This window comes from Caloenas nicobarica, chromosome 3 (assembly GCF_036013445.1).
Source record: "Caloenas nicobarica isolate bCalNic1 chromosome 3, bCalNic1.hap1, whole genome shotgun sequence".
NCBI lineage: Eukaryota > Metazoa > Chordata > Aves > Columbiformes > Columbidae > Caloenas > Caloenas nicobarica.
The window spans coordinates 44,983,542-44,996,452 of record NC_088247.1 but is presented as its reverse complement, the minus strand read 5'-3'; positions in this window follow the sequence as shown (position 1 = coordinate 44,996,452).

Here is a 12,911-nt window from a genome sequence, read left to right as displayed (position 1 = left end):
ATAAAAAAACTAAAATGAAGGCTCTGTCATGACCATGACTGCATCCTGAGAAGATTAATATGGGAACAGGCAGAACTACTTTTCCCTCTGGAGGAACATGAGACTTGTACACCACCTTACAAAATTTACCAATCTACAAATCTACCAGCACCCTCATCCTAGGCATATGCTTACTAACCATGAGCCATGCTGGGATGCTGTCACAAAGAGTATCCCCCTCTTTTTTTTTTTTTTTTTTTTTTCTGTGCAGTTGGTGATTTTTGAATGCAAAAATGTGCTTCTCATAGCAGTCATCGAAATAACAGCTGCATCACAGTGAAACACACTACCTTTTTTACCACTAGTGAGTCTCCAAACTGTAGGCTTGTCATGTATTGATGGACCACTTATCCACTCCTATATATCAACTGAAAAAACAGCAAAAGAGTTCCAGGTAATTACTAAAACAGCTTCAGGTCTAAATTCTTTTAAGCCTACAGCATGTATATTCATCACGCATCATAAAATGTTTAAGTGATTTAGTAGCTACTAAAATTTCTGAAAGGATCTTTCCTCATGTGATATTAGCAGCATCTAAAAGAGGAAGCAGCTGTCTCAGAACTTCACATCTTTAAACCTAACACACATTTTAAAAATGAAATTAAGTAATGAACATACACCTCAGGGTGGATAATATCAGCTTTTGATAATTTTGATAGAAAAAAAAAGAATGAGATATTCTCATGAAACTTACTTTTCAGTTGCCTGTTTCTTCTGCAAGTGAAGAATAATACCTTTTTAAAGATATTAATATACTTTTATACCCATGTTATTTATGAACAGCAGTAAATAAAAGAAGTCTTTGACCAGTCAGCCTAGCAACCTATAAAACTATTGTATCTCCTCAGTGACATATTCTGGCTATTATAACATTTTGATTGGATGCCACTTAGAAAATCTCTTTCTAGAAAAATGTAAATAGAAAGTGAGACATGCCACAGAGCTGAGGTAAAACCAAAAAATATATTAGCAACTGTGCTGAAAGAGTCTTTACAGAAATAAACAGCCTCCCAGGGCTTCTCTTTGTCAGTTGTGGCAATTTGTCAGCAGCACGGGAAGCATTTCTAATTCACAGTTCTCTTTTAAGATATAATTAATGATTTTATAATAGTTCAGTTGGTTGTTTTCAGTAGGGTACCAAGAAAAACAAAATACAGAATATCAATGGCTTCAAGCTCTGATAAGGTATAAAACTATAATTCTTAGAAAAAATGTTTCCCCTTTCCACATTTTTCTAAAATCATTTGTCTTTGTCAACAATGACAGTTGAAGCAAGCAAAATTTTAAATTGAACATTCATGAGTGAAAATCCTCAAAACAGGCAGTAAAACAGTCTTTGATAAACTTTATTTAGGAAGATTAGAACACTATCAAGATTTAACCAATTTGAACTGCCCAAAGCTTGAAATGGCAATGTCTGATATTTCTACCAAAACTGATAATATTCAAAAGCCATTCTCTGTTCAAAACTAAAATCTGAAGTATTCTTATTACCATGGGTTTACACTCAGAAGGGCACGTGAAGAGTCACCCACCTGGGATGTATTTAAAATTGTATGTGCTGTTTGGCTGTTACTGGATGAGCAGACAGGGGTAAAATTTTGAATTAGCTTGGTCTCCAGAGAGTAGACAAAGTCATAAATTGCCTGTGCTGTATTTAAAAACAAGCTTCACCAGTAGTTTCCCTCTAGATGTTGAACAAAGTGGGTCTGGAACAGGACAATTGAGAATGAGAAGCAGAATGTGGTAGAATTATCAGTGTTGCAAGTTCAATAAGGAAATAAGCACAATGTTTTATGATTTCCGTATTATCAATTTCATGATCTTTCAGAGAACTAATAAAAGACAGAGAGGCGAAGAGTTATTTAAAGTATTTATAAAGAAATGAGCAAAAATTTAAATCATTCACTGTAAAACTGGATTTTTGTGTCTTCTTTTAGAACAGATTTGATTCTAAATACTGAGCTTAAAGCACAATAACTGAAATAGACTGAAATTTTTAAAAGAATAAATCCAACAGTTTTCCCTAGAAAGAGACTTTATAAGGGTGAAAACTGAGGATTGCTCATTGGGACATATTATTAGATGCTAATTTTATGTGGATTAATGAACTATTTTATCTCAATATTATTAAATGAATAACTCCTCAGTACTATAATTACCAATAATGACAAAAGCACATAATTTAACTACTCATTAAAAAAAAATCCTATTAATATGAGAAAATGATTTAATGGATGAAATGGCCTTAATCAACTTCAGCTTTAGAAGTCTATGTATCATGTATTAATATGTTTCAACTCAGAAAGTTGATAAGGTTCTTCACATCTTATCTATAAGAGTTTACTTGGCCAGAATATTTTAAAAGGTTTTATTCTGCTTTAAGAAAATTGATTTTCTTTTAATTTTTTATAAAATTTTATTTTTCTTCACTGTGCTGAGTAGAATGTTAAGATTACTGAAAGAAAGGGGGTTACCCATTTAAGTGCTTTTCTCTCAAGCTGTCTCTCTGGCTTATATTTCTTGCTATTACAGTGTATAAAAGTACATCGATCTGTTTACTTATATATATGTCAACTCTCCTGGACAAACCACTAAAGAGAAAACCTTACATACAAAATGAGGTGAAATCAACTAACTATGAAAAAGAAAACCGTGTTTGAAAACATAAAATCATTCTGCTGCTCCACGAAAGTACTAAAGGTTGAACCCTGATATTCTTGTAGTTTGCCATCTGATCACTATTTAACTTCAGGGCAGATATAATCTCTATCACTTTCTTCTGTGAAAAAGATTTTTATTCACATATTCACTTGAAATGATTGACATATTGTAGGAAGGAGACAAAACTGACTTCTCACTATGTACTGTCCCCTGTGTGTCTTCAAAAGTGTAAGACTTTTGGTCCTCCCCGTTGTCCAGCTTGCTGGTTTAGGGAAATACAGAGGAGCTCAGCCCTCCATTGAGCTGCACTCTGCTCCATAGAAAAGACAAGCTCCTGTCAGGGTTTTTGCTGCGCATAGCAAGAATATGGATTATTTCTATTTGTCACAATCCCTGTTCACTGAACAAAAAGCTGAGTAAACTTTATGGATTTTAATTTACAGCGAAAGTTCTTTCATAGTTCAATATTTTCCTTGCTACTTCTACATTCAGAACTTTATAACATTCTTACAGAAAAGGATGATGTTCCTCACTTATATCAGTTAACCCGCTGGCAAAGGAACAACAAATAAAAGTTAATTGTTAATTTCATTTTTAAGTATTTGATCTATTAAAAAATAGGTATGAAACAAATTATTCTAGGTATCTATTTACTGTATAAAGAAGAGATCCGGATGGGGAGCTAAAGTAATGAATGCAGCAGAAGTAATGAAGGCTATTCCTTGAGGTTTAAATCATTATGGAGTGAGGGATATGTCATTTGGAAACAGAATAGCATGTGTTCATTGTAAAACTTCACTGCAGTATAGCCTATATTTAGACAACCCATTTAAAAGGTAAGGAGGAAGTTTTCATTCTCATTGTGACAGAGAACCATAATGCTCTTCTGAGGGGAAAGAGAAAAAAAAAGGAAAAAAAAAAGCTTTGAATCCTAGCAAAAGAATATTTGTCTTGACAAACAGATAATGTAATTATGATTCAAGAGTTTAGGAATAATGGCATAAATGGGAGAATACAGACCAGTTCACAGGCAACACTGCATGGGAAAGCATAGGGACCCCTTCACACACCACCAGATTTTTTATCTACCTTCATTACTGTGTAGCTTGGTGCCTGCCCAGGCAGCTCTTGGCAAGTCATTTATCACCCTGTTTGTCATTTTCCTGTCTATAAAGTAGGGAAGTTGAGCTAATGAGATCCTGGAATAGAGCAGTGGCTTTGTGTCTGAACAGGAAAGGTAAGTTCTTAAAAACATTAAGAAAAAAAACAATTAAAAAAATACTTATATATGACTTGTATATGAGGAGACATTGAGTTAAGGCAGACATGGGATTAAGTTGGAGATCCTTTCTAAGCTGAAAACATTAATGGAACTGGAATAAAGATGACCACATTGACTGAAAATAATAAAATATATCTTGAATTTTGCAAAGCAGTTAACATGAGATCTGCCACTAATACAAGCGACTTTTGGAAAAAGCTCCAGGAGTCAAGGTCCCAATTTTCAAATACCCTTTAATTCAAATTCCTTTGAAGGTTTGAAATAATGAATTAAAGGGCACCTGTCAAAAGCAAACAAGAGAAAAAGGAAAGTGTTATTACAGATATTGCTTTATTCTTATTTTTTTCTTTTTAATAAAGTCAGTAGTGCCAGGAGCTATTTTTATTAATGAAGTCCAAAGGTTTGGACTACCTGCTGCTATCAAAAAGAGAAGCCTATTTTTTTTTTCAAAGCAGCTTTTTCCAATACTTTCAACAACTGTCAACTTTTTCCAAAGTTTCCACTACCAATGTATTATTTTGTTCTCTGTAATCACCATTCTGCGAGTTCCAATAGTTTGGTCTGTATAAATTAGTGAAAAGCAACATTATGAAATACATGCTGTTATTTTCAAGTCACTTGCTAAGTAGTACACCATGAATCAGTCAACCTGGCTGCAGAATAGACAAATTTCTAATTCACTGAATCGAAACCCAAATTTCATACCTATTTTACACTTTCAATTTACTGAAGTCATTTACATGTATAAGGAGGATCAAAATTAAGGCCTTTCTCTTTCAAAGTGCCCAGAAAATGTCACTTGAATAAGTACAGACACTCAATGGAGAAATCAGAATTTCTACCTCTTTTGAAAGTGAATATATCTTACCTCACTAAATTGTATTAGTTCTTTTGCATCAAATGTACATTAAATTATTAGGACATTGTATGCAGAGGTAAAACACACATGTCCAAAAGAGAGAAAAGTTACTCTAAACACAAATCAAGTATCAAATAACAAATGGAAAATATCCAACTGAATAATGAACTGCTGCTAAGGACTCAGCTTTACAGACACTTGAAATTCTAAAATAGTTCAGTGTAACAACCTACTATATTGTCAATGTGGATGGGATATTTAAACTGAGAAAGCCTGAATACATATTTTTCAGAATTGGTCTTCTTTTTTTTTTTTTCCAAAGAAGCCTGTTAGTAGAAATTACAAATATTAAGTAACTTATGTCTTACATATGTCTTCTCAACAGCCAATGAGGTATGGGTTGGGTCTTTTTTATTACTTTGACTGTTTGTGATGATGTTTTAGTGATTTGAAAGACTTTTTTAATAACTTAATTTAGAACTTCAAGACTCTTCAATGTTGGAAAGAAAGCTTTAGCACCATTTTTTGAGATAAGAAAGGCTTACCACTGATTGTGCTGCATATTTTCAGTCTGCTCAGCTACACAACAATGGAGTTCTTGATGCACTGAATTATGAAGAGTGAGCTAGAAAAAGTAGCAACTGTCTTTTTAATGATTTCTTTCAAAAAGTATACAAGATTAGCAACACAGATGTGTTACAAGAAAACGTATAGTGTACCTGAATAACAAAAAAATTAGTATCATGTGAAAACTGATCTTCTGGGAATACTGGGTTTTTAATCTAGAATCCTCAGATTTCACATGGATGTTTAATATGTGCAGGTTTTACACAAAAAAGATAACATAGCAAAAATGCTTTATAGAATATTAAAAAATGATTATGCTCAATTTGCAAATATTTCTATTTAAACAAATAAAACTTTTGCAAAGCTTGCAAAAATTTGTATTTATCAAAATACTCTTTGAAATGAAAAAAGAATCTTAATAAATATAAAAAATCTGTTAAAAAAACTTAATTTAAATAGTTTTGTTTCAGAAGTCTCAAACATTTCTTCTTAAAGTATTTAAAAATGAAAGTTTTCCAGAAGACAGTGTTCAAATAGAGACATCTTTTAAATGTAACAATGTCAACATACAGTAGCAACCATTTAAATCAGCATTTACTAACTGCTGTTACACTACCATCAGAGGTACTTTCTGTTCTAATAATTTCTGTTTCTAGTCAGAAGCAATACAAGGTTGACGTAAATGACTTTTTCATGGCTAAATGTGTACTCTCCCAGAGCCTAGACTACTTATAGACTATCTGGAGTAACCTCAGTAATGTAATGACTCAAGGAAGTGTATAAATCTCTGACCTCTTCAAGTTTGATCTCACTGTTTGTATACATTTGTAATATGTGAGGTCTCAGAGTGGCTATTGATGGTGCTGGGAAGACAAGCTTTGTTAGTTAATCTAGAAGTTTTCCATCTTGACAACATTTTCATTGCTTTTGGTTCCTGAAGAACCATGTCATGAGATTGCTGAGGACCTGTTGCAGAAAATTGCCTTAAAGGTCTTTAATAAAAGCCAGGGAACTGGAATTTGGTGTTATTATGGTATACAAAGAAAGTGTTAACTGACAGTACAAAGTGAAACTGTCGTGGTTCTCACAACTAGAAGTCTAGTTGTTAAACGTAAGTTTAGGTTAACAACTTTGGTATTAAAATCAGTGGATCAGGCATTTCCAAGAGTTAGTAATATTTTTGTTAAAATGCCCAAAAGCCTGTTTTCATAGAACTGAAGGTTATTCAGCTGCAAAAAGAAGATTATTGTGCCTACCAGCTCTTTGTTTTAAGGATCAGGAGAGAAAAAAATGGAACTGAAACAATTACATTTTGCAATAACCAAAAATTTTTTGGTGCACTACCTTCATGATGTAGACTAAGCCTAAGGCAAAGAATAAGTAATCTTATTTTTCAGCACCAAATTTACTTTCAGTGATACTAGAACATGTCAGGTATTAAAATATTCCCTGGAGTTGTAACTTGTATTATATTTTAGCTTTCCAACATTATAATTTAAGGCAGAATCAGTAAAGTGGTTATACAGTAACTCAAATATCTAACCCATGAAGAACCTGAAGAACCACCTTAGAAATGTATTGCCATTGGAAAACCTAAACCTGTCACTTTACTTACTCATCCCTGGGTAAAATGTTCCCATCAAACTAATCTGGGTAAGATCTATTTTTGTTTGTTTTGCTTTATTTCACATTCATATGTCCAGGATAATTTTAAAGAGAAAAATATTGATATGAATTCAACTTTTTTTTAAAATGTTACTTCAAAATATTTGTTCAAACTGTTGAATCCTGAAGACTCTTGTATTGTATAATAATTCTGTCTGTTCCTCAGTCCTTCACCAGCAGGAAAAAGTACTTCCCACACTGAATGTGCATGCAAAGTCATCAGTGACATTAAAGTGGACTCCATCAAAGATTCCTGAATTCATGATATCAAGCGCTAAACACCAGTGTGTATACAAATGGCATTATTTAATTTTAAATGTTTATGCACATTTGAAAAAATCCAAGAAAGCCAACCAAATTCATGGAACATTTATACTGTCTCTTGTTGCCTCTGTTTTCATTTCATGCATTTATGTAATTTTAATACTGTAATCTTTTTCAAATACTACAATAGTTACATTTATCTGAAAAAGACACAGTACTCAATGAGAGCTGAAATGTTGAGACCTGATACCTCCTCGCGGAATAAGTTTGTCTACAGAATAGTTACTGTCCAACTTTCATAGATGCCTTATTGTAATATAGCAATATTGTAGTCAAATAGTCAGAGCTTAAACTGAGTTTTTTGTGGTTTTCATTTTATAAAAGTTGGACCAGATGATCTTTTGAGGTCCCTTCCAATCTGAGTCATTCTATAATTCTATGATTCTAGGATTTTTTACAAAGCTGTAAGCTATAAAATTAGTGTACGGACAAAATACAAATATCATTCACAAAAAAGAAAAAAAAAAGAAAAAAGAAAGAAAAAAGAAAAAAAAAGGATGGGGGGAGGAGGAAGGCTGTGTTTGGGGAACACTTAAATGATGAAACATCTGAGCTGGCAGAAAGTCTGAGCATGATTGAAAAGATGCACTCAACTGAAAAGGTGACTGAGCCAACTATCTCAGATAAAAGCCTGTCCAGTGCAGGAGAAGAAATAACATCAGCTACAGAGACAGCTGTTTGTCTGCCTTCCCAACTGGAAAGAAAATCTTGCTTAAAAGTGGTCTAATAAATTATTAGTATGCCTATTGGAGGCTTGAGGCTGGAAGTGCAAACTCAGCAACAAGTTACTTCCAGAATCTAGCTTTTACTTGGTTTTACCTGAATCAAAATAAAAATGTATTCACATCTTTCAGCTATTTTTCATGAAAATGAGAAGAAAGAAACAAGGACAAAACAGTCTTTCTGTTTCCTCTGTTTGACAGATTCCACTACCTCCAAAGTTGTTCTTTGGTTTATATATAAGGAGCAATTCCCATGATAGTATAAAATGTCAAAACAAAACAAAACAAAAAGGCAAAAAAGAATAAATTTATTTTCTATATTATTGCAGTTTTAAAATAATCATATCTCTTTCACCATATCTCTAGACTACTTTAGAGAATTGAAATCCATTGAAAATACTGCCTGTACATTTAATCTAACACAATTAATTCCTGACTCCAGTCTGTGGTATTCCAATGGTAAATAGCAAGTGTGAGCTGTAACTAAGTCCAGCTAGAAATCTTTGGTTCTTATGAGCAACTAAATTTTACCTTCTTTGCTGACAGACTACAGAGCACTCATATCAGTTGTCACTAAAAAAAAAAAAAAGTGTAGTTTTGCCTTGTCACAGACTCTACCTAAAGAAAATATTCTCAAAGCTAATATAATTAATATAACAAACAGTTTCAGAAAGGCTTAGTCATAAAAGCAGTTTGTTAAAGTTCTATCAGATTATAAAATATACAACTGGTAACAGAAAACTAATAGTTATAAATAATTTGTTAATGTACAGAGTAGTTCACCAGGTATTGAGCATCAATACAAGGTATTTCTCATACTACTGTCTCACCTTTGGGCTGCTGCTACAGATATTTTGCTTTTTCTCTGCTAAATATATCTATAAAATTAGCTTGGAACAAAGAGGATGATTCATGCTAAAATATCCACTCCTAATTGCTATGATCTAAGAGGACTGGGAGAGAGTAAGAATTCCTTCAGAGATAAAGCCAGCACAACTTGAGTTCAAAAAAACCCATCACAAATCCTCTTCTTAGCTCCCAAAATGCATCTTCAGTGTTAGTTCTCCACATCAACCTATGCATATACAAGAAATTGTCATTAAGAGATCCCATGTAAATGGAATGAATTGTGGAAAGGGATTTATAAAAGCATTTCCTGTAAGGGAAACCAAATTAACAGCAGCAGGGAAACTGTGATGAAAATTTATGAAGCTTTCCTAGTTGGAAAGATATCAGTTCAGCAGGGACTGAAGCTACTTCTGAAATACAAATAAATAATAAAGATGACCCAAAGGTACATTTTGATCCAGTGTGTAATTATTTGGATAATGAATTGAAAACCTCCTCAGGGAGAAGCTCAGAAGCTAAAAATGTATTTTGATTTAAAAACAACCAAAGTCACTGTTCACTGAAACTACACAAGAAAGATGTTAAACAGAAATAATTACTAAAGTGAATAGTTGGAGGTAATTATAAAATAATAATTTGCAGAATCTCTACGTTGGGTTTTCATACAGGCAGGTTATTACAAGAGTGAAACTGTGGCTTACTATAGACAATCTAGAATGATGATTTCTGACTGAAACAAATTTCAAAGTCCACCACAGATCTGTTGCAGGGTATTGAGTTGTTAGTCAAGTTCTTCCGGATAAAAAGGAAACAAAAAGAGTAAAATTTCCAGAAATACTCATAATGGTTTGTTTCTCTCCCCAAAGCCTGAAAAGTTCTGTATGAACAGTAAGATTAGTAAGCACTGTCCTGACATCCCGGCTCTTTTATTTATTTAGTTAGTTATTTATTTATTTGTGTGTGTGTTTAAGCAGGTGAAAAAATTTTGATGATACTAGGAGGTAAGATAATTTTACACATTATATATGTCTTTTGTATGCACACACTTCACATATGTGTCTTTGACAGCAATACAACCTGCAGTGTTCTTACTGTTAGAAAGATAATTGATGCAACACAGAAAAATTCCAGTAAGTCTTAATCCTCAGTTATATTCTGTTCAGGTGGATATTCCCACCTTTGGTACCATCTGTAAAGAACTTGGTTTTAAGTTTTGCTTTTCAAATTGACAAAACACAACAGTCCACTGGAATCAAGAGGAGTTCTTCCAGCTTTTATTTTCACTTCGCACTGTCTTCATTGTCTTGTGTATCCTGCAAGTGAACAGAAAATGTTGCTCTGACATATAGCGAAACATTCTGCATTTGTTGTCCAATGGTTGTTAAACAGTCATGTTCTGCTCTTCTGCAGTTTGCTGAGGGAAGCCATGACTATTAAAAGACAAAAAAAAAGAAAAAAAAGATTTTATTTTTAAAGGTGGTTCACTTCAAGAAATAACTAGAAGTAACATCTGAGATTTGGCTACAAAAGAAAAAGAAATATGTTTTGGCCAACAAACTATGATCATTCAGAGAATAAATTTAAAATATATGATTATGTTCAAAATTCACTTCATAACACATTCTGTAGTTTTATTGTCCTTTGTGCTCCGTATGTCCCTAGTTAAACAGCCAGTTCCAAAAACCTGGGTTTTGTTCTGCTATTGTGGAGCAAATAGCACAATTGGGTTGGGTTCTTGAGCATTGTAGGGTATAAATATGATTCCATTAAACTTAGAGACAAGCTGGACCTTTCGTTCAACTGGTAAAAGGCAAATGGTTGTATTGTAATTGGTGAAACTAATCACGAAGTTATAAAGGCATACAGCAGCTACTTAAATGTAACAGAATTACTAGCCAAGTTGAAAATCATTGAATTTTCCCCACTGCAAGAAAATAGTGGCTTCTGGCATATTAGATTTGCTTGTTTGCTTCCATAACTCTAACCTCTGCTCTGTCTTCTGCATGGTCCCTTCCCCTCTTTCTATACCTTGCACTCTGTTATCATCACCTTACCTTGCACTATGTGCTCCCTTTTTTATGTATGCTGAGTCTTCTTTCTTCTCACATTTGCCTTCCTCTCCCTAAAAATCTTTACATTATGATGGAATCTCTATTTGTCATTAAGTATCTGGAGAACACGTGCTTCTTTACTGGTGTACTATTCAGTCACTGTATTCAAACAAGACCAGCAAAAAAGGTGAAAGAAATACAGAAAATGGAACTGTGAAGCATACTGTTTTCTGTTGGTTTTGCAAGCCTATTTAAGATAGACGATGTTTGCGGGTAAGCAGCTAATATTGCTTTGCAAGACTTCGGTACCTGAAATCCTAGATTATGTCAGGTGCCTCAAACCTCAAGCCTTCTACCCTAAATTTGTACCAAAGCCACACTGTTCAACAATATTTTCCAGCTGAATAGGGCAGTTATAATACAAGCATGTAAAAAAAAAAAAATTGAATGCATTCCCTCTGCGTCTGTCTTTTGAAGTTCTTGCTACAAATGAAAAAAACAGTTCTTACCTTCTCTGCTCCCTTGCATAACCCTTGAAGTCACAAGCTGACTTAAAACAATTTGTTTTTTCCCAACAAAAAAAAATAGACTTGGAAATGTTACTTCTGTTTCATATTTGGGAAAGACTTGTCACAAAAAGCATAATAAGGTTGAAGGAAAGTACAACACCCTGTGAGAATTTTGATGTTTTACATTGATGGTTAGGTTCTGAGCACCATCAGTAAAAAAGAAATGAAACATAATTCGATCTGTTGTTTTTGATCACTCTGACAAACTATAGATAAAACTAACCAGCTTTTAACCATCTGCAAACTAGGAAAGCCATGAACAACAGCAGAGACAATGGACAGATCTGTCAGTACAGTGAGGAAGACATTACTACATGCATGGTCCATATTTCTTTGCAGTCCTAAGGAAAACAACAAGTTCTATGAAAGCCAAGGGGAAAAACTCAGAATTTCTGATTTCGGTCTAACCATTTCTTTCAATCTTATTGGTATCTTTCAAGAAGTCTGCGCATTACAGCACACACATACAAAATACGAGAGTACTTAATTAAAATTATAGTAGCACCCCACCAAAATCTAGGAAAACTAATCTTTTGAAAGAACTTTTAAGCCATTAGATTTTGCTCTTGGCTTGGTGTCCCGTCCCGACAGATGGGATGAGGGATGAGTTAACTCTGAACGTGACAAACACCCTGACTCAACAGACGAGATCAGGTGCGAGTTTAACTCTGGGTTAATTCTGCACGGTTATGTGAAGTGAATGACAGACAATCGCTCCGGAGGTCCAATTCAATTATGAGTTTTACTAAAAGTACGTGTTGGAATACTAGTTACAACGAATAGTGGCTTGGCAAAAGTATTTTATGATATCACAGAACTCATCAACACATTAACAGCAAAAGTCCTTTTACGAGCAATATATTGGCAATCATTATTAGCTATAATACAAAACTTAACAAGAATCCAACAGCAGAGCTTAAGATGATGTTACTTTCATATGTTTGAAAGGAAAAAGAGAGAGAGTGGTAGAGAGGGAAGGAAAACTGAGGTATAAGAGATAGGGAAAGAGAGTAATACATCACCACTCACAGAAGGAGAGACAAAGAAATAGGGATATAGAAAAAACGAGAGAAGGAAAGAGCAGAGAGAAAGAAAGAAAAGAAAAGGGTGAGGGATCCAACCACTCTTACGACTCCACAGCGTGGATGACAAGACTTGTATGATGATGTGTGGCCTCCGGTGTCCCGCGGCGAGGATGCTGGGGTTTGTAGTTCAGGAGCGCAGCATCCTCAGGTGTCTGGTCCGGTTCCTGCGGCAAGACTGGTGCGCAGAGAGTCCTCAGGGTGGTGGGTTCCCTCGCAGTGCTGTCTAAGGTGAGCT